Raw genomic sequence first — 27,500 nt, 5'->3', positions numbered from 1 at the left:
CTTGGCAATGATCCTTCAGAGGAACCCATTCCTGATTGGATCTTCATCAACACCCTGCAGACTCACATCATCTGCAAGAGCTGACCGTGTTTCCAAAGTGTGGCCCGGGGCCATTTGTGGCCCCTGAACTGATTTTCTGTGGTCATAAGAAGGAAAACATCTCTTTAGTTCTCGGCCTGTAAAGGTCGAAGCTTAAACTGGAATCGAACCCTGAACTTTATGGTTCCGGTCAGCTTCAGGTGAACTCTGGGGCTCCAGATGATGTGAAGCTTCTGGATCTTTAAAACTTTAAACTCAGCTGAGCCGTCCTGGACTGCAGCTCCAATCAGAAACAACATGCACAACCGATCCATTCATGACCTTTCTAATGTTTGGAGCTTAACTTGACTGTAAGTTGAACACTGAGGATAAGATCAGAAGAAGAGTGAAGGAAGGAAGAGCATTAGAGGCGGCTGCAAAGAGCTGACCGACAGTCTGACCGCAGGATGCACTTCCTGGAACGGATCGATACGAGCTGACCGAGCCCTGCTGGAGCCTCTCCAGAGCCTCAGCGTGTGTGTGTGTGTGTGTGTGTGTGTGTGTGTGTGTGTGTGTGTGTGTGTGTGTGTGTGTGTGTGTGTGTGTGTGATGTCATAATGAAGCAGTAGAGATGGCGGTGTCTCCTTGCTGCTCCTTGTTTCTCTGTTCAGGTCTGTTATAGCAGATTTTCTGCTGATCATTGTCTCTCTGGCAGCCAATCAGAGCGCTGCGTTGGGTTTTTCTTCTTCTTCTCCATCAGACTTGCTCTCGGCGTCTGGCTGCGTCTTTGATTCTTCCTAAACTTGTCCTTCTATTATTAGAACAAGATGTTGTGAAGCTGCTTCTGCTCTCTTGGCTTCATTCATTCAGAAACAATTACAGCGAAGGAAGAAAGAGGAGCAGTTACTGTTTCAGCTTCTCAGTCTAAAATGAACAGCAGCAATAATTTGGATTATTAAAAGAGGAAAAATGGAAGCTCATTTTTAAAGTCATATTTTCACCATGTTCATTTATAAATGTCAAACTGAAAATTTAACAGCAAATGTTCTACATATAGCACAAAGCCACTAAATATTTAATCTCTCACTAAGTGTGTAGCTGTGCAGCGGATTAAAATTTTAAACCAGCGGATCCCGGAAACCCAGCGGATCCCGGCCACTGCGGCCGGCAACACGAATCGTTCAGGACTTTGGGCCGTTCGGGCGGCTAAAAACAGGAAGTGGTTCTGAGCTCCAGGAGACGGAGCTGGCGCTACGCCTCATTCTGTTATGACGGGCTCACTCCTCTTCCTCCCGGGTCCTCCTTTTCCTCCCTGGTCCTCCTCTTCCTCCCAGGTCCTCCTCTTCCTCCCAGGTCCTCCTCTTCCTCCCGGGTCCTCCTCTTCCTCCCTGGTCCTCCTCTTCCTCCCAGGTCCTCCTCTTCCTCTCGGGTCCTCCTCTTCCTCCCTGGTCCTCCTCTTCCTCCCTGGTTCTCCTCTTCCTCCCTGGTCCTCCTCTTCCTCCCTGGTCCTCCTATTCCTCCCAGGTCCTCCTCTTCCTCCCTGGTCCTCCTCTTCCTCCCTGGTCCTCCTCTTCCTCCCTGGTTCTCCTCTTCCTCCCAGGTCCTCCTCTTCCTCACAGGTCCTCCTCTTCCTCTCGGGTCCTCCTCTTCCTCCCTGGTTCTCCTCTTCCTCCCAGGTCCTCCTCTTCCTCCCTGGTCCTCCTCTTCCTCCCTGGTTCTCCTCTTCCTCCCAGGTCCTCCTCTTCCTCACAGGTCCTCCTCTTCCTCTCGGGTCCTCCTCTTCCTCCCTGGTTCTCCTCTTCCTCCCAGGTCCTCCTCTTCCTCCCTGGTCCTCCTCTTCCTCCCTGGTCCTCCTCTTCCTCCCTGGTTCTCCTCTTCCTCCCAGGTCCTCCTCTTCCTCCCAGGTCCTCCTCTTCCTCTCGGGTCCTCCTCTTCCTCCCTGGTCCTCCTATTCCTCCCAGGTCCTCCTCTTCCTCTCGGGTCCTCCTCTTCCTCCCTGGTCCTCCTATTCCTCCCTGGTCCTCCTCTTCCTCCCTGGTTCTCCTCTTCCTCCCTGGTCCTCCTCTTCCTCCCAGGTCCTCCTCTTCCTCTCGGGTCCTCCTCTTCCTCCCTGGTCCTCCTCTTCCTCCCAGGTCCTCCTCTTCCTCCCAGGTCCTCCTCTTCCTCCCTGGTTCTCCTCTTCCTCCCAGGTCCTCCTCTTCCTCACAGGTCCTCCTCTTCCTCTCGGGTCCTCCTCTTCCTCCCTGGTCCTCCTCTTCCTCCCTAGTCCTCCTCTTCCTCCCGGGTCCTCCTCTTCCTCCCGGGTCCTCCTCTTCCTCCCAGGTCCTCCTCTTCCTCCCTGGTCCTCCTCTTCCTCCCTGGTTCTCCTCTTCCTCCCAGGTCCTCCTCTTCCTCCCAGGTCCTCCTCTTCCTCTCGGGTCCTCCTCTTCCTCCCTGGTCCTCCTCTTCCTCCCTGGTTCTCCTCTTCCTCCCTGGTCCTCCTCTTCCTCCCTGGTCCTCCTATTCCTCCCAGGTCCTCCTCTTCCTCCCTGGTCCTCCTCTTCCTCCCTGGTTCTCCTCTTCCTCCCAGGTCCTCCTCTTCCTCCCAGGTCCTCCTCTTCCTCTCGGGTCCTCCTCTTCCTCCCTGGTCCTCCTATTCCTCCCTGGTCCTCCTCTTCCTCCCGGGTCCTCCTCTTCCTCCCTGGTTCTCCTCTTCCTCCCTGGTCCTCCTCTTCCTCCCTGGTCCTCCTCTTCCTCCCAGGTCCTCCTCTTCCTCCCAGGTCCTCCTCTTCCTCCCTGGTTCTCCTCTTCCTCCCAGGTCCTCCTCTTCCTCACAGGTCCTCCTCTTCCTCTCGGGTCCTCCTCTTCCTCTCGGGTCCTCCTCTTCCTCCCTGGTCCTCCTCTTCCTCCCTAGTCCTCCTCTTCCTCCCTGGTTCTCCTCTTCCTCCCTGGTCCTCCTCTTCCTCCCTAGTCCTCCTCTTCCTCCCTGGTTCTCCTCTTCCTCCCTGGTTCTCCTCTTCCTCCCAGGTCCTCCTCTTCCTCCCAGGTCCTCCTCTTCCTCCCTGGTCCTCCTCTTCCTCCCAGGTCCTCCTCTTCCTCCCTGGTCCTCCTCTTCCTCCCTGGTCCTCCTCTTCCTCCCAGGTACTCCTCTTCCTCCCTGGTCCTCCTCTTCCTCCTCATGCTTCCATCTGATCCACTGAAATATTTAAGAAGGCTTGAGCTATTTTGGGAAAGTCTGTCATTCAGCCTGCAGCCTGGAATCACAACAGCACCGACTCCGGACCTCAGGATCCGGCGCCGCCGCAGATCCAAACGTCCAAAACCTGGAAACGCTTTGGATCGACACGGATTCAACTTCAGCACAAGATTTAAAAGAAAAAAGCCAGGTCCAATGAAATATGTCACATTTATTTTAAAGAGGTTTTATTTTTATTGTAGGATTTTAATCTCTACATTTTAATACAATTATATAAAGCAGGGAAAATAAGTATTGAATATGCCAACATTTTCTGCTATTAAAATCAAATTAAAAGCAGATTAACAACCCAAGAAATCCAAACGAAATGACACTTAAAAGTCAGCAGGATATGAAACCAAAGTCCTGGTTCTTACTGGCCCTGAGCTCAGTAAGAACCAGTTAAAACCAGTTAAAACCAGTTAAAACCAGGTGCTTCTGCCACAGAAGAACTGTTCAACTGTAGTTGAATCATCAGATCCATGTTCAGTGACTCCTTCGTTCGGCTGCAGTGGTTTCAAAGACTTAGACTTCCTTTATTGTCATTGTACAAAAAAAACACAATGTGAATCTTGACAACGAAATGTTGTTACTTGGCTACCAGTGTAGCAGAGCTAAAACCTTAAACTACACAATAAATAAATAAATACAATACAAGTGCCATAGAATACACAGGTTCAGTGTTGTGAACAAAACTAAACTAAAGTGCATGTATTGACCATGTCCATGGGGGGGTGATTTGGTTTGTGTGTGTGTGTGTGTGTGTGTGTGTGTGTGTGTGTGTGTGTGTGTTGTGTGTGTTTTGTGTGTGTTATGTGGCGTTAAGCAGTCTGATGGCCCGGGGGAAGAAACTGTTCAGTAGTCGGGTTGTTCTGCACAGATGCTGCAGAACCTTCTTCCAGACGCCAGGGGGAAAACAGTCCATGGTTGGGGTGGGTGGGGTCGGAGAGGATCTGGTGAGCGCGAGATAGGCAGCGCCTCTCTGCGATGTCCTTGATGCAGGGAGCAGAGCCCCCGTGATCTTCTCCCCTGTCCTCACCACCCTCTGTAGAGACTTCCAGTCAGAGGCCCTGCAGCTCCCCCAGATGGAGATGTAGCTGGTCAGTTGGCTCTCGATGGTCCCTCTGTAGAAGGTCTGAAGGATGGGCGGGAGGGATGCTCTCTTCATCCCACGCAGGAAGTGCATGCGCTGCTGGTCCTTCTTCCCAGTGAGGAGATGTGGGGAGACCAGCTGAGGTTGTCGTTGATGTGCACCCCAGGAACTTGGTGCTGCTGACGACCTCCACTGCTGAGTCGTTGATGAGGAGTGGTGTGTGGGTGGGTCTGGATTTCCTGAAGTCTATGATGATCTCCTTGGTCTTGTTGACATTCAGGATCAGGTTGTTTCCTCTGCACCAGTCCACCAGATGCCGCACCTCCTCCCTATAGGCCGTCTCGTTGTTGTCCCGGATGAGGCCCACCACTGTGGTGTCGTCCGCGTACTTCAGGATGTGGTTGGATCTGAAGTGTGGACGGCAGTCGTGGGTCATCAGGTGAACAGCAGGGGCTCAGGACAGCCACAGGGGGCTCAGGACACAGCCCTGAGGGGTGCCGGTGTTCAGGGTGATGACATCGGAGGTGTTGTTCTCCATTCTGACAGCCTGGGTTCTATCAGTGAGGAAGTCCAGCAGCCAGTTGCAGAGGGGGTGTTAATTCCTAAGGGGCCCAGTTTGCCCACCAGGTCTTGGGGGATGATGGTGTTGAACGCTGAGCTGAAGTCCAGGAACAGCATCCGCACGTGGGTGTTCTTCTCCTCCAGATGCTCCAGGCTCAGGTGGAGAGCAGTGGAGACTGCATCCTCAGCACTGCGCTTGGACTGGTATGCAAACTGGAAAGGGTCGTGTGATGGGGGAGCGTGGAGATGATGTGGTCCTTAACAAGCATTTAAAGCTTCAGGACGTCGGGATACTGGAAATACTGGGAATACTGGGAAGACATGTTCTGCTCAGTTAGGCCCAGAACCGGACACAAACACTAAAACCCAACAGGAAAGTTTGGAGGTGGACGCATCATGCTGCGGGCTTTTCTCAGCATGCAGTAGTGAGATGAGGATCAAACTGATCCTCATCAAACTGGTTTAATAAAACACACCAATTTAGAATTGATCTCCTTTTTAAATAAAACGTTTTGGCGCTGAGCAGAGGTGAGGTTCATTTAATAGAACTGAAACTTTTTCACATCATGAGTCACATGATCAGAAACTGGATGTTTCCACTGGTGGAAACTACAAAGAAGATGGCGACAGGAAGTGGCAGGAGAACTATGGCACAATAATTTGTCGTGTGAATGAACTTATTTATGTGTGATTTTAATTGTATTTCTTACTTAATGGAAAAACCACACTGAAAAGTTTGATAAATGTTTTTATTTCTCCTTTAGAGCATTTACTCTTTTTCAGAAATCCCTTCAGCTGAGCATAAAAACTTGTTTTCCAGATTTGAGGAAGTTATTCTCTCCTTATTGTCGCTGCTCTCTTTGTTTCTGTATTTTAATCTCGTCCTGATTTAATCCGAGTTTCACGCTTAGATATGAAACCTGAGCAGGAACGTTGGAACCATCAGGAATCACCAGGAACCAGCAGAAATCACCAGGAACCATCAGGAATCACCAGGAACCAGCAGGAACCATCAGGAACCAGCAGGAACCAGCAGAAATCACCAGGAACCATCAGGAATCACCAGGAACCAGCAGGAACCATCAGGAATCAGCAGGAACCAGCAGGAATCACCAGGAACCAGCAGGAACCATCAGGAACCAGCAGGAACCAGCAGGAACCATCAGGAATCAGCAGGAACCAGCAGGAATCACCAGGAACCAGCAGGAACCATCAGGAACCAGCAGGAACCATCAGGAATCAGCAGGAACCAGCAGGAATCACCAGGAACCATCAGGAACCAGCAGGAACCAGCAGGAACCAGCAGACATCAGTTTTGTGCAGCTCTGCCCAGCAGCGCGGTGAAGACATGATCTGAATCCAGTTCCTGGTTTTATTTGACAGTTGAATAAATGATGTCATAAATGTCTTTATGAAGCCGCAGTAACAGAAGATAAAATGCAGGCGCTGATGAAAGAGAGGAAGTTTCAGCATCACGATGCAGTTCATCGTGTTACAGAAGACATGTTTTTATTAGCATATTAATGTTTATGAAGAGAGATGTTCTGATTCTGTCTCAGCGAGTCCAAGAGGTTCGTTTAATAATCTGGTTGAATCCTTTTCATCTGTTTGAGTCGAGACATTTAGAGTCAGTAGAAACGTGGAAAAGGTTTGATTAAAATAAAAGACTGAAGAACAGAAAACAGCAACAGAACGCTCTTCTCCAAACCTGATTTCAGACACGTTTGGACTTTGACTAGGCCATTGCAGCAGCTGGATGTTTTTCCCAGCTGTACACCTGCTGCTCTGTTTGGTACCATGGTTCTGCTGATGACCCGGTTTGGTTCCCAGTCCATAGCAGATGCAGTTAGAAACAATAAACTGCGTTCAGATTGGGAAATTCCTAAAACTCTGTTAATTAATCAATCAAAATGAAAAGTTCTGGTCATTTGTCTGACCTCTGACCTGGGACTGAATCTGCTGATGAGACGGTTTCCTCTAGGGAATGATCTTCTGCCCTCTGCAGAACAAAGATGGTCTGCAGATGACCTTATGACCTCTGGCTCAGCGGTGAGCAGAGCTCTGACTTTCCTTTCCTGCTGCGTTAATTCTCATGGTTTCGAAGTGAGTAGGAGGTTAAAGCTGCAGGAACATCCTGCTGCAGCAGGGCGGTGCCGCAGCAGGGCGGAGCCGCAGAGAGGCGGAGCCGCAGAGAGGCGGAGCCGCAGCGGGGCGGAGCCCCAGCAGGGCGGAGCCGCAGAGGGGCGGAGCCGCAGCAGGGCGGAGCCGCAGAGAGGCGGAGCCGCAGCGGGGCGGAGCCGCAGCAGGGCGGAGCCGCAGCGGGGCGGAGCCGCAGCAGGGCGGAGCTGCAGAGAGGCGGAGCCGCAGCGGGGCGGAGCCGCAGCAGGGTGGAGCTGCAGCAGGGCGGAGCCGCAGAGGGGCGGAGCCGCAGCGGGGCGGAGCCGCAGCAGATGGTGCCACAGCCGGGCGGTGTGGCAGCGGCGCCGCAGCAGGGCGGAGCCGCAGCAGGGCGGAGCCGCAGAGAGGCGGAGCCGCAGCGGGGCGGAGCCGCAGCAGGGTGGAGCTGCAGAGAGGCGGAGCCGCAGCGGGGCGGAGCCGCAGCAGGGTGGAGCTGCAGCAGGGCGGAGCCGCAGCAGATGGTGCCGCAGCAGAACGGTGCCGAGGTTGCAGGTTTTCATCAGAGCTCATGTGTTTGTCGTGTTTGAGCCACAGATCGACGGCCGTCTCAGATCTTCTCCCTCCTGGCAGATTTTCTTTCTGTAAGTCGAAGTGATGAAAGAGTAAAAGACGTGATGTAACTCCTCGGGTTCGCTCTGCTCCGTCTGTTTGCTCATTTGGGACAAACTTATTGACTCGACAGCATGGATTTCTCATCCTTCGGGCCCTCAAGGTCGATGTGTTTTGCTTGAAAAGCGGCGCTCTGCTGCTCGTGTCTTTGTTTAATATAAATCTGGTGTTGTGCAGCGTCATCCACTGTCAGTCTCAGTTTGTCCTGCAGCCTGCAGAGACAGAAACAAGAAGACAAACCCGGGCCACTTTCTGACACTCTGAGTCCTCAGTCAGCAGAATCTGTCTGTTCTTCCTCTGCGTTTCTCCTCAGGGTGAACGTTTCCTCCAAGCTCCACTTAATCCCACATATTCTCCGCTCATCTCCTGGTTGTTTCTGCAGAAATCCACTGATTCACCCAGGAAAATGCTGTAAAAGCTGTGAGCAGCAGATGTTCGGAGAAATTCAACCTCAACTTGTGCAGCAATATTGCATAACCGCAGATTAATGGAGCGTGGCTGAAAGAATCAGAGGAATGAAATAAACAGAGTTGGTGTCGCTCTCAGCTGCTTGTTCCAGATTAAAGAGCAGCGATTCCTTCACAGAGAGCAGAACAATATGATCTCACGTTTTGTTTCCTCTGCTGCTGTTTGCAGATCCAACGGTTCCACGCAGCATCGCAAATGTTTGCTTTGATTTTCAGGTTGTTTATATGAAAACCAACAATTCTGAGGTAATATATTGATCATGAGTGATCAACAATATATTCTATGTTAATCAATATATTCCATGTTAGTGCTGTACAGCTAAAGTACATAAAACAAGTTAAACAACAATTAAGACAAAAAAGTAATAAAATGCCTGAATGCCAAAAATCATTAAAATGTCTGCAGTTCCAGATTAGCAAACAACAACAACAAAGACCTGATCCACTCTGAGCCGTAATCTGGACCAGGGATCAGATAATCTGCACCAGGGATCAGATAATCTGGACCAGGGATCAGATAATCTGCACCAGGGATCAGATAATCTGGACCAGGGATCAGATAATCTGCACCAGGGATCAGATAATCTGGACCAGGGATCAGATAATCTGCACCAGGGATCAGATAATCTGGACCAGGGATCAGATAATCTGGACCAGGGATCAGATAATCTGGACCAGGGATCAGATAATCTGCACCAGGATCAGATAATCTGGACCAGGGATCAGATAATCTGGACCAGGGATCAGATAATCTGGACCAGGGATCAGATAATCTGGACCAGGGATCAGATAATCTAGACCAGGGATCAGATAATCTGGACCAGGGATCAGATAATCTGCACCAGGGATCAGATAATCTGGACCAGGGATCAGATAATCTGGACCAGGGATCAGATAATCTGGACCACGGATCAGATAATCTGCACCAGGGATCAGATAATCTGGACTAGGGATCAGATAATCTGGACCAGGGATCAGATAATCTGGACCAGGGATCAGATAATCTGGACCAGGGATCAGATAATCTGGACCAGGGATCAGATAATCTAGACCAGGGATCAGATAATCTGGACTAGGGATCAGATAATCTGCACCAGGGATCAGATAATCTGGACCAGGGATCAGATAATCTGGACCAGGGATCAGATAATCTGCACCAGGGATCAGATAATCTGGACCAGGGATCAGATAATCTGGACCAGGGATCAGATAATCTGCACCAGGGATCAGATAATCTGGACCAGGGATCAGATAATCTGGACCAGGGATCAGATAATCTGCACCAGGGATCAGATAATCTGCACCAGGGATCAGATAATCTGGACCAGGGATCAGATAATCTGGACCAGGGATCAGTTGCTCGGCTGATATTAAGGATCTGGTGGAAATATTCTCTGTGTAGTCATTGTAACTAATCTGAAACATAATAATAATAATAATAATAATAATAATAATAATAATAATAATAATAATAATTGTCTATTTGCTGCCTACAGTAACCAGATGAAATGTAATTTTTTTAATGCATCATTTATGGCTGCAGATATTGATGACTTCTCCATTAAAGCTCTGAGTAATGGAGTCATGTGAGCCGCATGATGTTAGTGGCTGTTAGAGTGTGTGTGTGTGTGTGTTGTGTGTGTGTGTGTGTGTGTGTGTGTGTGTGTGTGTGATCTGAAAGCTCCTTCCTGTTAAAAGCTATCGATCCAACCGTCCCTCCCGTCCGTCTCTCTCCTCGTCTTCGTCCGTGTCTCTCGCCCCTGGGGGGGTCGTTACCGTAGGAGACAGAAGGATGGAGGCATCGTATGACCCGGCGGCACGGGGGGATCATTGGAGACGTGTTGGTCGGGGTCGGGTTACGCAGGATAAAGCCCAGATTGGCGAGCAGAGGTGCATGATGGGAAGTGACAGGAGGACGCCGCTGCTGCTGATGGGAGTAATTTAACACTTCAGCTCGATGGAGGATGAGGAGCTGGAGCCTTCAGCCCGGCTCTTCGCCTCGCCGCTCCATTACGGGACGTGTCTAATATCCGGGTCCTTGTCTTTCATCTCCAGTTTGACCTTTGACCCTCAGCTGTCCTCCCCTCCTGGAGACGCTGCACTTTGTCTTTCACTGGTTGTTTTTCTGACTCAGTTCAGGTTCATTAAAATGAAAGTGCAGCGGCGTTCAGGTCGTCATGTGATCCAGAACTTCCAGCTTTTCTTTCACAGCTCAACAAGAATAGATAATAGAAATATTTATTAATGATTTACACACATCAACATATCGACATTGATTGTTAGTCATTTTCAACACATCGGTTTGAGTAAAACTGGGTCCATAAAGAAGCAGATTTGCTTCTGGTTCTTTATGTGCTCAGTGATTCTGCGATCTGGATCAGCTGCAGTTTGCATGCTACACAGACCTGAGCAGAACCAGAACCGCTACACCGACCTGAGCAGAACCAGAACCGCTACACAGACCTGAGCAGAACCAGAACCGCTACACCGACCTGAGCAGAACCAGAACCGCTACACAGACCTGAGCAGAACCAGAACCGCTACACCGACCTGAGCAGAACCAGAACCGCTACAAGACCTGAGCAGAACCAGAACCGCTACACCGACCTGAGCAGAAGTGAAGGATGTGCTTAAGGGCCCATTGAGCTGGATCTCTGCTCCCAGTATCACCCTGTCCTCCACACCTCGCTGCAGTCTGACTGATAAGCTGTGAAATGTCACGTTGTCTCCCGGTGTGCTCTCGCTCGCTCGGCTGCAGCCCGGCTGCAGCCCGGCTGCAGCTCGGCTGCTGTTTCTGATTTTAAAATTTTAATCCGTGGCGCGGGAAACGGTGAGTCCAAATCCTCCTTCCCATCGCTGAGCAGAGCAGGAGATAAAACGGAAACATGAGTAGAGACGAGTTCTCCAGCATCCAGCAGCTGATGCTTACCTGGAGGTTCTGGAGGTTCTGGAGGTTCTGGAGGTTCTGGAGGTCCTGGAGGTTCTGGAGATTCTGAAGGTCCTGGAGGTTCTGGAGGTTCTGGAGGTTCTGGAGATTCTGAAGGTCCTGGAGGTTCTGGAGGTTCTGGAGGTTCTGGAGGTCCTGGAGGTCCTGAAGGTTCTGGAGGTTCTGGAGGTCCTGGAGGTTCTGGAGGTTCTGGAGGTCCTGGAGGTTCTGGAGGTTCTGGAGGTCCTGGAGGTTCTGGAGGTCCTGGAGGTTCTGGAGTTTCTGGAGGTTCTGGAGGTCCTGGAGGTTCTGGAGGTTCTGGAGGTCCTGGAGGTTCTGGAGGTTCTGGAGGTCCTGGAGGTTCTGGAGGTCCTGGAGGTTCTGGAGGTTCTGGAGGTCCTGGAGGTTCTGGAGGTTCTGGAGGTTCTGGAGGTCCTGGAGGTCCTGGAGGTTCTGGAGGTTCTGGAGGTCCTGGAGGTTCTGGAGGTTCTGGAGGTTCTGGAGGTCCTGGAGGTTCTGGAGGTCCTGGAGGTTCTGGAGGTTCTGGAGGTTCTGGAGGTCCTGGAGGTCCTGAAGGTTCTGGAGGTCCTGGAGGTCCTGGAGGTTCTGGAGGTCCTGGAGGTTCTGGAGGTTCTGGAGGTCCTGGAGGTTCTGGAGGTCCTGGAGGTCCTGGAGGTTCTGGAGGTTCTGGAGGTTCTGGAGGTTCTGGAGGTCCTGGAGGTTCTGGAGGTCCTGGAGGTTCTGGAGGTTCTGGAGGTTCTGGAGGTCCTGGAGGTTCTGGAGGTTCTGGAGGTCCTGGAGGTTCTGGAGGTGCTGGAGGTTCTGGAGGTCCTGGAGGTTCTGGAGGTTCTGGAGGTTCTGGAGGTTCTGGAGGTCCTGGAGGTTCTGGAGGTTCTGGAGGTCCTGGAGGTTCTGGAGGTGCTGGAGGTTCTGGAGGTCCTGGAGGTTCTGGAGGTTCTGGAGGTTCTGGAGGTCCTGGAGGTTCTGGAGGTTCTGGAGGTCCTGGAGGTTCTGGAGGTGCTGGAGGTTCTGGAGGTCCTGGAGGTTCTGGAGGTTCTGGAGGTCCTGGAGGTTCTGGAGGTTCTGGAGGTCCTGGAGGTTCTGGAGGTTCTGGAGGTTCTGGAGGTCCTGGAGGTCCTGGAGGTTCTGGAGGTTCTGGAGGTCCTGGAGGTTCTGGAGGTCCTGGAGGTTCTGGAGGTTCTGGAGGTCCTGGAGGTTCTGGAGGTTCTGGAGGTTCTGGAGGTCCTGGAGGTTCTGGAGGTTCTGGAGGTCCTGGAGGTTCTGGAGGTTCTGGAGGTCCTGGAGGTCCTGGAGGTTCTGGAGGTCCTGAAGGTTCTGGAGGTTCTGGAGGTCCTGGAGGTTCTGGAGGTTCTGGAGGTCCTGGAGGTTCTGGAGGTTCTGGAGGTTCTGGAGGTCCTGGAGGTTCTGGAGGTTCTGGAGGTCCTGGAGGTTCTGGAGGTTCTGGAGGTTCTGGAAGTTCTGGAGGTCCTGGAGGTTCTGGAGGTTCTGGAGGTCCTGAAGGTTCTGGAGGTTCTGGAGGTCCTGGAGGTTCTGGAGGTTCTGGAGGTCCTGGAGGTTCTGGAGGTTCTGGAGGTCCTGGAGGTTCTGGAGGTTCTGGAGGTCCTGGAGGTTCTGGAGGTTCTGGAGGTCCTGGAGGTTCTGGAGGTTCTGGAGGTCCTGGAGGTTCTGGAGGTTCTGGAGGTTCTGGAGGTCCTGGAGGTCCTGGAGGTTCTGGAGGTTCTGGAGGTCCTGGAGGTTCTGGAGGTCCTGGAGGTTCTGGAGGTTCTGGAGGTCCTGGAGGTTCTGGAGGTTCTGGAGGTCCTGGAGGTCCTGGAGGTCCTGGAGGTTCTGGAGGTTCTGGAGGTTCTGGAGGTCCTGGAGGTTCTGGAGGTTCTGGAGGTTCTGGAGGTTCTGGAGGTTCTGGAGGTTCTGGAGGTTCTGGAGGTTCTGGAGGTTCTGGAGGTTCTGGAGGTTCTGGAGGTTCTGGAGGTTCTGGAGGTTCTGGAGGTTCTGGAGGTCCTGGAGGTTCTGGAGGTTCTGGAGGACCTGGAGGTTCTGGAGGTTCTGGAGGTCCTGGAGGTTCTGGAGGTCCTGAAGGTTCTGGAGGTTCTGGAGGTCCTGGAGGTTCTGGAGGTTCTGGAGGTTCTGGAGGTTCTGGAAGTTCTGGAGGTCCTGGAGGTTCTGGAGGTTCTGGAGGTCCTGAAGGTTCTGGAGGTTCTGGAGGTCCTGGAGGTTCTGGAGGTCCTGAAGGTTCTGGAGGTTCTGGAGGTTCTGGAGGTTCTGGAGGTCCTGAAGGTTCTGGAGGTTTTGGAGGTCCTGGAGGTTCTGGAGGTTCTGGAGGTTCTGGAGGTCCTGGAGGTTCTGGAGGTTCTGGAGGTCCTGGAGGTTCTGGAGGTCCTGGAGGTTCTGGAGGTTCTGGAGGTTCTGGAGGTTCTGGAGGTTCTGGAGCTCAGAATCTGAATCAGGCTAATAAACAAATCACTGATGTTTGATAAAACCTGATTGGTGTGAATTGGCTGACAGGTTTGAATTTAACTGATAAACTTCACAAATAATCTTTCTAATGTCTTCTAGATATAACTTATTAAAATAACAGTAACAGCATTAAGAATATAAAATGAAGATATTATTGTAGAAATAGTAAATTATATATGTGTATTTTGATTATGTAAATTTTAATTGAAATAATTTGGATGATGAGAAACAATGTATAAATGCTGATGAATAAATTATGTTTTTATCTTATTATGAATCAGATGTTCTGATCAAAAACAGCATCAATAAAATAACCAGGATGTAAAACTGAACAGTGTGGATGATCTAACCGTCATCACAGCTAAACAATTAAAATTACAATCTGTACAAGTAACATACTTTTTAAAATTAGATATAAATTCTTGCATTGGTGAGTTAATAGAACTGCATCTTCACTTTGTAGAGTTTTCATCATGAAAAACCAGGATTTACTGAAACGTTCCTGCTTCATGGAGGAGATGGAAGTTTCCTTAAAGTTTCTTCTGCCAGATTAATGGGATTAGATCAAACCTGCTGAACTGCTGCTGACACCTGAGCTCCATGTTGGAGAAAATTCCTGCACAGCGTGGAGAAAACGGAGCTTCAGAAAGACGCCTGGAGCTTTTTTATTCCACAAGGGAAAATAAAAAGGATTTGATCTGAGATCAAGACGAGATGAGTGTGAAGAGTCACTGCCATGTTTGTGGAGTAAATTCATGTGCTGCCAGAAATAGAAACGAAGAACAAGAGGCGGGTCGAGCTGGAGCAGAAACATTCCCGGCACGGCAGAAAAAAATCTCCAAATGAGGAAGAGAAAATGTTCCTGTTTCTCTTTAAACATATAAACGGTTTCCAGTCAAGGCGAAATGACGATGAGCGGCTGGACAGGAAGGACGGCTGCATTTATTGACGGGGATCTGCAGCTCGGCCATTTTAGCAAATGTTTGGCTTTTAAAGATTAAATTCCTGGAAAATCAGCATTTTTCTTTCTTCTCTTCCTTTTTAACCAATGGGCTCCTCAGTTTCCGTTGCTCAGTGTATCAGCACACCAAGGGCGGCCATCTTGTTTGGCAGGCCTTTTTAACAGCTTTTGTTATTTGGATTTTCAGGTTAACTATATGACAGTATTACAGCCAGGAAACAAATATATTATTACAAAAAAAAGTATGATATTACCTCTACAAAATTGTGATATTAGGAGACTAAAGTCGTAATTTTATGATAACTACAAATACTTTGTTTTTAACACATTAATGGGAGATGATTAAGTTTATTTTGAAAGAAGAATCTCAGGAACTGAGCTGCTCAGATTGGATCCCAATAACTCTGAAGACGACTTCTTCTTTGATTCTGGATCAAATGAATCATTATTCTGCTAATATTGTGACGTTATTCTCATAATTAAATGAAAACTCTCATAGCCTGAACCTGATACTCTCTGCAGGGATGATTGGAATTATTTGACTTATTTGTCATTTCCTTTTTAGAAAAGAACGTGAACAAGAAAAACCCCAAAAACAATTAAAATCATAAATCAGATCTGGAATGAAACAATTGCTTTCAGCTGCAGGCTGAAAGGAAAACATCCAGCTGCTGTCCAGTTTGCATCCAGGTTCTTTCAGGTCCATGTGTTCTGGACTGGGTCCAGAGTCCAGAACCATCTGATTCATTTAGTCTCAGCTGTTCTCTGCCTTTTGTCTCCATCCTATCAAATCTTCTCTCCCTTCCGTCTCTCCGGCTCCTGCAGCTCTTCTCCGCTTCGCTCCAACAGTCTCCGTGGTTTCAGGAAAGTTTTCCCTCCTGCTGGTTTTAACAAAGCTGATGAGATTCATGGAGTCATTAAAGACCAGAGCGGCTCAGCAGGGAGCGGCCGCCATTAATCACAGTCGCTAACTTCCTCCACTGGAGGAGCTGCGGCGTCGGGAAGGAGATTAGGATTAGATTTAATGTTGATGAGACGACTCTCCTCGCTGCGTTATGTTATTATGACGTGAACTCACAGCTGCTGTCTCTGCTGTAACTAATCCTTTAACTGAGGAGAGAAAACATTTAAGCTTGATCTGAGTTATCAGGATGAGTTATCGTTCTGAGATGAACCGATCTGCTGGATCCCAGATGATCCGTTATGAGCCTGACAGACACCACTGGATAATTGGGGACGTTGTTGTGACAGCAGGGAAACGAACTGCTGTCTGCATGTGGGATCCAGACTGCATTAAAACTAGAAACTCCAGCACTTATGTGGGAAATATGATTCCTCTTAGAGGGGCAATACATGACATTAATTTATAATTATTGAAATGCAACATCAATGCAAAGAGCTGCAGGAAACCTGGCTAATCATCTCTCAGATTTGCTAAAGTTTGATTTCAACAGAAGATGCTGGGGAGGCGTTCAGGTGTCTGATAAACCAAACACTTTTATTTCATCTTTCATCCACATATAAACTCAGCTTAATAAACTAAAAATGGCTGATAATAAAACCTCCAGCCAAAGTGAATATTTGCAAATTCTGCTTTGCATTTATGTGTAAACATGACAGACAATAAATAAATAACGCTCTGCTGACGTCACCTGTTTGGTCATGCAGTGGAGGAAAGATGGCGGCTTCCGGAGAGCTGCTGATTCTCCATTGGTTCATCAGCTTTCTTTGTTTTTGAACCAGCCTCCTCATTGGTCCACAAGCTGGTTTTACTGGGATCCACAATCATTTATAACAGACTTTATTTTAGAAACATTTATTTTAAATGTTAAAACAAAATGGTGATACCGAAGGTCGTTTGGTTTTTATAAATGTTGATGAAAGGTTGTCACATGGTTGTCGCCATGTTGTTTACGCTGCAATGCATTCTGGGTGCTAGGTCGATTGGACCAGCTCAGCGATGAGTGACGTCAAACGTTTTGGGTTTGGACCGGCGGCTGAAATGATGGGAATGTGGTGATGAGGACCTGGAGGACCTGTCTCTGGTCCAGTCAGCCCAGTCAGTGGTTCTGCAGCTCTGTTTCCGGTCCGGTAGCAGCTGGTTCGGGCCCGGTGTCGGTTCCTGTAGCATTAGCTCTGTTAGCATTTAAAGGAGCTTCCGGCGCATCCTGCTAATGTTTATTCCGGTGTCTGTCTCTCAACATCCGGTTTAGGCGCTTTGTGGATTAAAACTGGACTTGGTTTCAACTCGTTAAGGACAGAAGGTCCAATCAGCACAGCAGGGGGCGCTCCAGCTGATGTCTCTTCATCTGAACAGATTCACTGCAGCCTGTCCTCTCGGCTCACTGTCTTTATTTTCCTACTACTCTCCGGTTCTGCAGTCGAACCCAAAACTGCAGATGAATTCAAACTGAAAGACGTGCATTTTGGTTAATGTCTGCTTTGTTTCTTTAATTAATTTGGTGAATTCCTCAGATGCAGTCTGGAGTTCCAGTGGGAATAGAAATAGTTGGTGCTAAATTTAAAATCGTCTGAACTGCAGTTCTGCATGATGAACGGAGGAAACGTTCATTAATACATGAATCACTTGAGAGGCTGTAATGATCCTCCATCAGAACCGGTCAGCTGGACCCTCCTTCAGAACCGGTCAGCTGGACCCTCCTTCAGAACCGGTCAGCTGGACCCTCCTTCAGAACTGGTCAGCTGGACCCTCCTTCAGAACCGGTCAGCTGGACCCTCCTTCAGAACCGGTCAGCTGGACCTTCATTCACATCCCGACCCTTTTCTGTTTCTACATTTATGTAGCAAAGAATCAGGCTTTAATTAAAATAGGTTGATTCATTATTCATATATTTATCTTCTAATCTTTCCTCTGCTTCTGAAAACATTCATGTTTTTATGATCTTGACCCAAAAGCTTCTGCTTCTTATGGAATTCTGATAATCTTGGATTGCTTGGGATTTTTCACATGCCTAAATATGTCTGAACTTCCTCTATGAATTATTGGAGTTATCCCACATTTTTCTCCTCCCTGAAAAGTTACTTTGAAGTTACTTTAGTCTTATTTGACAAACTCAGACAACAGCAATAGAAACTGGACACTTGGTGAAACTCCATGAGTTTCAGCAGTCAGATTCACATTGTTGTTGTTTCAGAATAAAAGTCTCTGCTGGTTGTTGTAACAGATTAACAGCCAGCGACTGTGTGTGTGTGTGTGTGTGTGTGTGTGTGTGTGTGTGTGTGTGTGTGTGTGTGTGGGTGTGGGTGTGTGTGTGTGTGTGTGTGGGTCAGGGTCGTGACTCTGTGTGTGTTTCTGATCAGAGACAGACAAGACGCCTTGTGTTCCCCTCAGACCTCATTATAGCTCTGATAGCACACCACACCACACACACACACACACACACACACACGTCCTCTGACCTTTTCCAGATGTCAATGTGTGTGTGTGTGTGTGTGTGTGTGTGTGTGTGTGTGTGTGTGTGTGTGTGTGTGTGTGTGTGTTGTGGGTGTGTGTGAGCTCACCTCCCACCTCTCAGCCTGTTTACCGGCTACAACAACACGAGCCGACCCCCGAACCCTCTGAGGAACGCAGCGCGGCGATCCGGAGACGCCGGATATTCCAGCTGTCTCCACTGGGTTCGCCTCTCTGTCCCTCTGTCTGTCTGTCCCTCTGTCTGTCTATCTCTGTCTGTCTGTCTCTGTCTGTCTGTCTGTCTGACTGTCTCTCTGGACCGGATTTAAATTTTAATGGAGTTAATTTCACAGCCTGAAATTACTCTAAAATTATAGATAAAATTTAAAAAAAAATGTAAATCAAAAACCAATTTTTGCTGGTGAGTTTTGAATATATAGAGCAGATATTTTTAATTTGTTCTTCAACCATCAGACTGGAGCAAAGTGTTTTTCTGTCTGTTCATCTTTCCAGAGTTTCTCTGATCAATCATGGAGTTGCTTTAGAAATGTTTATTGAAGATGCTAACATTAGCATTAGCTGCTACATGCTAGCATTGAGATGCTATTTTAGGCTTGAATAGCTTAGCTGATAGGCTAACTCCTTGTAGCTCACCTTGAACACAAGCAGAAATGAACCGCAGTGGAGCAGAAGACGCTCGGTTGCTGTTGGTGTGTTAGCCGCTGTTGTACCAGGCATGCACAGATATAAAGGTTCAAATGGAAAGGGATTCATTTCATACAGAAATGTATCATTTAAAATCTATGTAATCAGTGAATCAAACTCGCGGGCCGAGTTTTAATTGAGTCAGATGATCATCAATGTTTTTTCTTCCTGCAGGTTCTGATCCAGAGATGCTGCCACGCCTTCACACCTGAGCCGTCAGATTGGTGAGTTCAGAACTATTCGCCATCCTGACGAACGTTCAGCTGATGGAAACCTGAGAATATTCCAGACGTTTTATTCAGACTCGTTCTTTAAGGCGGTTCTGTTGCCTCTGACAACTTTCAATATTATCCTCCATATGACTAAATGGTTTTTTTATGGTGAAAACACTTTTTACCAAGTAAAGTAAAAAATAATGGAGCCATGAATCCTGGACTTTGCTTCAGCTCCTCTGGTTCCTCTGGTTCCTGCAGGACTTTGCTGCATTTCCTTCCAACTGTCATGCAAATTTTAAGCAAACGTTTAAAATGTCAGGATACACATAATGTGATTTAGTCAGATATTGACGCTTCGCAGGGCTGGAATAAACAGGAAGTTGATCTTCCTGTCCTGGAATCAGACGTTATTGAACTCATGGCTGTGTAGTTCATTTGTGTTTATAAAATCCAGTCTGACATGTTGGACCTGGAGGTAAGCAGGTGTTTTTCATGCGGCTCATTCACTAATTGTAAAATCATATTTCAATCTTTCTTGTTTTCCTCGGTTTGTCCAACATGCAGCGGCAGGAAGAGCTCGTCTCCATCTTGTTTGGGATCAGCAGCTCTGTTCCCTCTTTGCTCTTTTTTCTGTTTCTCTGCTGAGGGTCCAATTAGAGAGCAGAATAAAAGCTTCAATGAGAAACTTCAGAGCTTCTGCATCTGAAATCAGATGGATTTGGGTCACGCTGTGCAGAATTCTGTCGGAAGCAGAAAGATTTTTATATTTAACGCCTAAAGTTGGTTTTCTGACGCTGATCTGAGTGGATGTAACATCAGCTCCTCTAAACGGGTCTGAGGAGGCGAATCGGCTCCGATTACAGATGAAACCCGTCAGATCCGTTCCCAATTACTGGCAGAAGAAATCCTGCCAGGGCTGGACGTGTGCAGAGCGGACGCTGAGGGACGGATTGGGGACACGTTGGACAGGATTAGTTCCTCAGAGGGCAGAGCGGCGCGCTGATCAGATATTCATCCCAAATGAGACTTTTTCCCCGGCTGCCGTGTTAACCCATCCCTGACATTTCATCCGCCGCCGCGCTTTGAGACGGACGCTGCAGAGGTCATCGGGTCAAGTGAAGCAGCAGTCGTGTTGGGCGAGCTCATTTCCTGCAGACGCTGCCGCTGTTCGACCCGAGAGTAGCAGATTATGTCTGGATCCTCCTGCTCCAGACGACTGTTTAGCGTCTTTGGTGAAGGAAACATCATACATAGATGAAAATATAGATAGATATATATAGATATTGTTTCTAAGGCAGACGGTTTGGCTGCACTTACAGCTGCTGCTAATGAACCTCAAACTGATGCACTTTGTGCCTTTATCAGATAAAAACATCTCAGATCATCTCTGAACTCCTGCTTTGGAAGCAAAGTTACTATAAATAAATCCAACCAAATAACAAAAAAGCTTCTTCTGCAGATGCTGAATGTTTCCTGCATGAGGCTTTTTAAAGTTCAAGTTTTAAAATGTTTTTTTTCTGAGGAAGCCGCTGGGCCTCTTCAGGTCTGACTGAAACCTGGATCCGTTTTTTATATTAAATCTGGAACCAGTGATAACTGATTCATATTAAAGCACGGCTTTTGACGAATGGCTGCGCAGCCAATCAGGTTAATGGATCCTGTTATCGGCGCTGGTGTCAGGATCCCAGCTGGATAATAATGTCTGCTCTGCGTTTGTGGAGCATTTAATTCAATAAAGAGTCCATTACTTCCTGCCTGTTAGCCTGCAGCCTCTGCAGCCTGCTTCCCTCCCATCACGTCTCCATGTCAGCCTCTTACTCTTTTAGATTTCATTAGGCTGACTCCTCATTAGGAAACTGGATTTCTGAGGAAGAAAGGCGACCAAGCCTCCTGGCCTGCTTACAGGAGCATAAAATGCGACGCTTGGCATCGGGTTAATCCATTAGAGATTCTGCTTCCATGGAAAATTTCTCCCTTTTTACAGAATTTAAAGAAGCCATTAAATCTAAAGCTGTTGCTGCAGACGCTCCCAGGGATTCTGGATTTGGTGGATGAAGCTGACGTCATGGTGACGGAGCAAAAATCTGCAAGAAGAAAAGATTTGCAGGCCGTCCATCGGGTGGAGTGGCATCACAGCAGACGCTTCACAGCTTCCAGTCCTCAGCTGCAGCCCTCCGGGGTTCGATTCCTGACCTCATGACCTTTCATGCTTGTCTTCTCTCTGTCTCTCTGTCCATTTCCTGTCTGATTGCTGACAGTAAAGGTCAGTACAGAAACTCTGTCAGGAAGGAAAGTGGAGAATTTCTGAGAGCAGTGCTAACTGCAAAGAGCTAATCATGAACATTAGCTCTGCTAAAGCGCTGCACCAACATGGAATTTGGTTTCAACCATGTTGTTACAACATAGCATAGCGCCCTCTACTGGGTCATATTTGTAATTGCACGTCTTTGTGTTTGGTTTGCACTTCAGGACTTTTCACTCATGCTTTTGGTTTTATAGTTTCTGAGTTTTGCTTGCTCTGTTGCTTGTTACTTTAATTGACCATGAAAGGACTTCAGTCAGAAACCATGCAGGATATTAATGTGTCGACCAATGCTAACACCAAACTTCCCCATATTCCTCAATTCATAACATATAGATAATAGTTTTCAGTGTTTGAGGTGTGAAACTGAGTCCAGGAGCCGTCAGAGTTTTTCCTTTTCTGCAGGAAGCTGCAACATCTGGATTCCTGTGTTTAAAAGTCATGAACTTATTTATAACGAATCATCAGCAGAAACTGAGCTGCTGTCTCCATATCTGACAGAAAGTCAATCATACTTTTTTCATACTGTTTTTCTTTCTGCTGCTGTTTGATTTTTCTTCATCACCCTCTTCCTCCTCGCTCATGCTTCCCAGCAGGGAGTCAGATTTCCACAGAGGAGTGACAGAGTGTCTGATGGACGGGATGAGTCGGAGATGAAGGGAACTCCAGCTTTGAGAGTCGGATCCTTCTGGGAGAGAGGAGGGCAGAAAGGTTTTCTCTGCAGGAAACTTCCTCATCTTCTTCTTTGAGATAAATTTATCTCCATTTCCGCGTCTTCTGGAGCGTCTGGACGTCTTCGTCCTGCTGTTTGTCTTCTGATGCAGACAGAGGACAGTGGGTGTGGACTGCCATTTCTGAAGTTAGACAACAGTAATTTGGGTTGTTAAGAGGAAAAATGGCAGTTCATTTATCAATCAGTTATATTTTCACCATGTTATTTACTTATTTATGAATGTCACAGCTCAAATAAACATTTAGTTATTGCTTAAATAACCTAAATATTTAGTTTACAAAACAAAATATTGACTAAATATTCAGTTTGGAAAAAACATTTGGTTTACCAGCTTAATTAATTATCAAACTAAATGTTAGCAAACTAAATATTCAGTTTAAAGCTAATTATTTAGATTTCAAACTATTTAGTTGTAAGCTAAGTATGTAATTTAATTGACGTATTAGCTTTTTAGTTTAGAGCTAAATATTTATATTATATTTTATTTATAATATTTATATAAATATAAATATTTATTTTGCTCTGAACTAAATATAAATGTGAATTTGAAAATTACACTTTTAAAAATTCAGCTTCAAACTAAATATTTAGTTTTTAAATTATTAGTTTAAAAGTGTGACATTGGAAACAACATCTATAAATATATAATTTTGATTTTTTTTCCCTGACAGGCTAAACAACCCAGATTATTGCTGCTAATTTTCTCCATATTCACTCAGAGTTTGGTTCTGAACGTCGTTCCTCATTGATTCAGCTGTTTATCCATCCCATAATAGAACTGTCGGATTTAAGCCTTCTGCAGCTGTCAGATCCAAACTGTCACTAATGACTGGAAGAGACTTGAAAAGATTTTTAAATGTGTAATCCGACCCGAGTCGGGTTGCAGATCCGGGATCTGGATCTTTAACCAGAGAAAAGACGTTTTAGAAATGATGACAAAACGCTGCAGTTCTGCTCCTGTTAGCTTCTGTTAGCCTCTGCTGCTGCTTTCTGAGCAGAAACGTCCTGAAACAACAGAGGAAGAAATATTCTGGTGAAGCTGAAGTTTCTCCAGCTGAAGCCGAGGACGATCTGGCTCTTAAAGGGGCAGCATCACGTTAAGCTTTCCTTATGATAGAAAGTTATTCCCTCATCAGACCGAGAATGTTGTCTCGATTCTTTGACACATGTTGATCTCCATGGCAACCATTCAGCTGTTCAAAGCGCCACTCAGTTCCTTCAGACTAGCCAGCAGCAATTAGCAAACATCTGCTGAGCTCATTGTAGAAGCTACTTCTAAGAGCAACGACAGTGAAAACGTTAAAGGGTTAATAGAGGAGCCATGTTGGGATGACTTCCTGGAGGCGGAGCTTCAGACAGAGCAGGAGCTTCTTAAAGACACAGAGACCCAATTTCAAGACATTCAGTTTGATTTGTAGCATTTTTATAACAATTGAAGGTAATAAATTGCCTATTGCAATAAGTCTGAAGAATTAGAATTAATATGAGTTACAACATTGAATGAACGAATGTTTGAATTTCAATTGAATTTGCCTATAAAACCCATAATTCTGCTCCTTTAGTGTGTTTGTATTTGGAGGATGAAGTGAGGGGAAACATTTTACTGCCTGTTTCTGCAGGTCGGTTCTGTTAAGCTCGGTTTCTCCTTCAGTCGGTGCCTCTGCCTGGATCAGAACCGCGTTCCTCAGACGCTGGAGACGTCTGCGTCCTCACGGCCGGCTGCTGTCCTGGAACAGCCTCCTCCGCCGACGCGTTGCGCTGAAAGCCGATCTCCACTCCTGCATCCAGGATTTGGGTTTTCTCTCTGGGTCCGGCTCTGTTTATGGCGCTGGAACGTTTTACTCCTCCAGATAAACTGCTGAGTCTGAAGCTGCTCCTGATTCAGATGCTTCAGATGTTCGCTCTCTGCTGCAGACTCAAGCTGCGTGAGCGTGTGTGTTTCTTTGCATTAACAGCGAGTGTGTCCATTCCTGCTGTGAGTCCAGCCGTCCTCCCGGTGTGTGTGACGCAGACTGCATGTGTGTGTGTGTTCCTGTTTGCTCCGTCAGCCCAGCCGTGTGCATGCAGCACATGCTTCACGCTCTATTTGTGTCTCAGTTGGTCTGTGTGTTCAAGCCAGTTGTGTTCATATTGCTGAGCGGTCTGTGTGTGTGTGTGTGTGTGTGTGTGTGTGTGTGTGTGTGTGTGTGTGTGTGTGTGTGTGTGTGTGTGTGTGTTCAGACATCTGAAGGGCTTTAGTAAACACAGTGACAAACCTTGTTTCAGCTTCAGCCTCCTAATCATCTGCTCATAATAAATATCAGCCCATAAACCTGTCAGATCAATAATAGCAGAACCAAAGAGTAAAAACTAAGTACACCCCTTGACCCAACAGGGCCACCATACTTCACTGTATCACTCTTTCCTCATGGATAAATGCCGGAACTCAGTGTTTCGGCAGTTTTTCAGTTTCCTGGAAGTTTGTTCCAGATTTGTGGAGCATAGAAGCTGAATTCTGCTTCTCCAAGTTTGGTTCTGGTTCTGAACCAAGCATGGTTCTGGTTCTGGTTCTGGTTCCAGAAGAGCTGAGTGGTCTGGAAGGTTGCTGTGGCGACAGCAGATCTGGACTTTGTTTTTTCTCCGTTTGGATCTTTAAAATGAATTGATGGCAGCAGCTCAGTTCGTTCTGATTGTTATTTCATCATTCTCTGTGTGACTCGTTGCTGTTTGGACTCGTCTTCCCTCTGGTTCTGGATGCTGAGCAGCTGGAAGGATTTTCTGCTTTTACTGTTTCAACTTTCAGACACCAGTTCGGATGCGTAACCTTGGCAACAAGGTATTGTTTTGGAGCAGCTGATTATCTTCTCAGAAGCTCAAATCAGACCTGAACTTTGACTCCAAATCCCAGCAGAGCTGAAAAGCTTCATGGATGCAGAGACAGGAAGTTGCATCATCTCTTTCCTCCTTCCTGACAGGAAACAAGGAAACTGGATGAACTTCAGATCCAATAAAGCATCCAGACAGTTTTTCATTTCTCGTGGCCTTTAATGGATCTTATCCTCTACTCCAATGTCTAGCATGTCAGGACAGACAGTGAAGCAACAGCCTTCAGTCAGAGGCTTCTTCAGATTTGCTGCATGCTTGACTGCTACTGGAGATCCTTCCAGCCGGCAGCATCAGCATCCACAGCGACTCTGACGACACCTGGATGATCAACATTTAATTTCCCTTCAGGATAAATAAAGGATTTCTGAACTGAATTTGCTGGCCTGAATCCGGCGGCCATCTTGTTTCCAGAGGAGAGGATTTCTCCTCCAACCCTCCCAGAGCGGTTCAGTGTCTCTGTTTCTCTGTCATGACCTTTAACTCAGTCCCACTGACGGCGTTCTTCGTTACGGAGGACAGAGAGAGGGAACGCGTCACAGAGAAGAATGAGCAGAATGTCGTCGCACCTACGGAGGAAACAAAGTGTCCGGATTCTTCCTGGAGGAATAAATGAGTGTGTGGAGGGCGGAGTGGATTTATTGAAGGTGTTAATTTGTGGATCCGTTGCTGGCGATGGCAGCTGTGTGGAGACGCCCTCCTGCTTCCTGGATGACCTTTCATTACTGTTAGCATCCTGCCATTATCCCGTCCCTTTAATTACATGTGATGTCAGCCTGTTTTACAGACACACACATCGACTTCGCTGCTGCTCAGCCATGACATCATTATCTCACACACACTTACTGGAATAAGACAAAGCAGGACCATAAGCCTGGATTGTGTCCCATCAGGAGCTGGATGACAATCTGATGTTTGTTTGTTCCATAAATAAATCAGAATAGCTGCGATCCCATTTCTCCTTATTAAAGCCGAACGATTTATTAAACAGAAGCAAATACAATATCTGAGATTGCTGCTGTTGGGTTTTTTAAATTTAGGGTCAACTTGAACTTTAACTTGTTCATTTAGATGAATTAATTGCGTCGATGTGTTAAAGTTGTTGACATAATTATTCCTTTGTTTTTTCACTTCTTTCTGACCGTCGGGTTAATTTCTGCTTTGATCTGGTTGGACTCTGGAAACTTGTGTTGAAGTTGTTGTGAAGCAACATGTGAAATCGTCTGACTCCGGTTTGCATCTCCACATGCTGTCACAGTTAAACAAAACTCACATCCAGACACTGAAAGCACATTTTTACACTCAGTTTGTCCTTGACGACTTTGCCCAACGTGGCTCTTTTTTTTCCAATCAGAGTGAAGACACCAGTGGCTGTCTCTCCGTTTAATCCAATCAGGTTTTAGATGCAGTTTGTTGCCGGCCAGAATGAATCCGGGCCGTCCACCTGGTGTTCAGATCCAATAAAATCAAATCACGGACAACCGTGAAGTTGTGTCTCTGACCGTCTCCCGCAGTCCTGATCTTCTCTGCCGTGACTGGAGGAACGAACAGACTCCACCAGACAGAAGCCAGTCACTTCATTTCCTGTTGGAAAAATTAAAAACTAGTTTATTATCATTGCAAATATTTTCAGAACCGACTGAAACGTGGTTCTGTTTTCTTCGGTCTCAGCAGGACAACAATGAAGGAAACGGCTTCTCTGTGTTTGGTCTCCATGGTAACAAGCAGTTGTGATGTCACCCCTTCCAGGAACTCAGGCGCTGGCAGCCATCTTGGTAGGTAGTGGCTATGACAACAACAAACAAGCCATAAGCTTAGAATTAGTTCTCAATTTGTTTCTATCAACCTATGATCAATATAAGTTCTTGAATATAATTTTAGAGTACTCTACCCGCCTCTGTGTAGTTTTAAGATAAATATTGATGATGTTCACTGTGGTACTTGCTTCAGAACTAACAACATTAGCGCAGCTGATGTAGCTTTGACCTGCTGGATAAGGTGGACATGTACTTACTCTGCCAGGCTCCAGAACCTTTATTGGTCCTGTACTGATCCGTTTAAACTCTGACTGTGTCGATGTCAGGCTGCGTGTTTTAACATAGTGAGCTATACAATGACATCAGAGGCAGTTCGTCTACATCGTCTGACATGTTTCCATTCTTCGTTTTACACGGGTCGATCCTGAAGGAAGCCATTTTGTGTGTGTGACTTCCTGTCACACTGGTTAAGAGTTTCCACATATTTTCTTTGTGTTGGTCTGGAAGCCATGGGTCCGCTGTGCTTTGTGTTGCACTTGCCTACCAAGATGGCGGCGATCACTTCTGGTTCAGACTTTGTACAGACGTTCCTCATCACGTCTGTTACCGAACCATCGGGATGTTTAGCCACTCACCGTTCCCTCGTGTCTGTTCAGCTGAAGTCCTGATTGCTCTCAGATGGATCAGAACCTGCTGGTGGGCCAGCATTCCCAGCATTCCCAGTGGTCCGGGTTTGAATGGTTGTTTACGCCTCGTCTCCACCGGTGTTGTGTCCATCACCACCAGCGTCCATCCTGATTCATTAATAGTTAGAAATGAAAAGGAATCATTTGACTCTCAGTTTTCTTTGGAAAGATTTGATTTTCTCGTTTCTTCCACACATTGCAACAATTCAGTTTTAAAATGAGGGATTATAATCCAGATTGTTATGATGACATAAAATATATGAGGTTTTACCAAAAAGAGCAGAAAATGAAGCGTGTTGAGCCTTGAAAATATCAGCTGATGTCAT

At 47.2% G+C, this 27,500-nt stretch overlaps 1 protein-coding gene across 3 annotated transcripts in view; it reads left to right on the top strand.

Annotated features, from left to right (window-relative positions):
- LOC129356364 (poly(rC)-binding protein 4-like) overlaps positions 1–27,500 on the top strand; it is an 88,985-nt gene that overhangs the window by 13,266 nt on the left and 48,219 nt on the right. For all 3 annotated transcript variants that reach the window (XM_055025959.1, XM_055025958.1, XM_055025957.1), the window contains exon 2: positions 18,794–18,843. The gene's annotated coding sequence lies outside the window, so the exon portion shown is untranslated. The remainder of the gene's footprint in view (positions 1–18,793; positions 18,844–27,500) is intronic.

This window comes from Poeciliopsis prolifica, unplaced genomic scaffold, assembly GCF_027474105.1.
Source record: "Poeciliopsis prolifica strain line A6 unplaced genomic scaffold, Auburn_PproV2 SCAFFOLD168, whole genome shotgun sequence".
NCBI lineage: Eukaryota > Metazoa > Chordata > Actinopteri > Cyprinodontiformes > Poeciliidae > Poeciliopsis > Poeciliopsis prolifica.
This window is presented reverse-complemented; position numbering and strand designations above follow the sequence as displayed.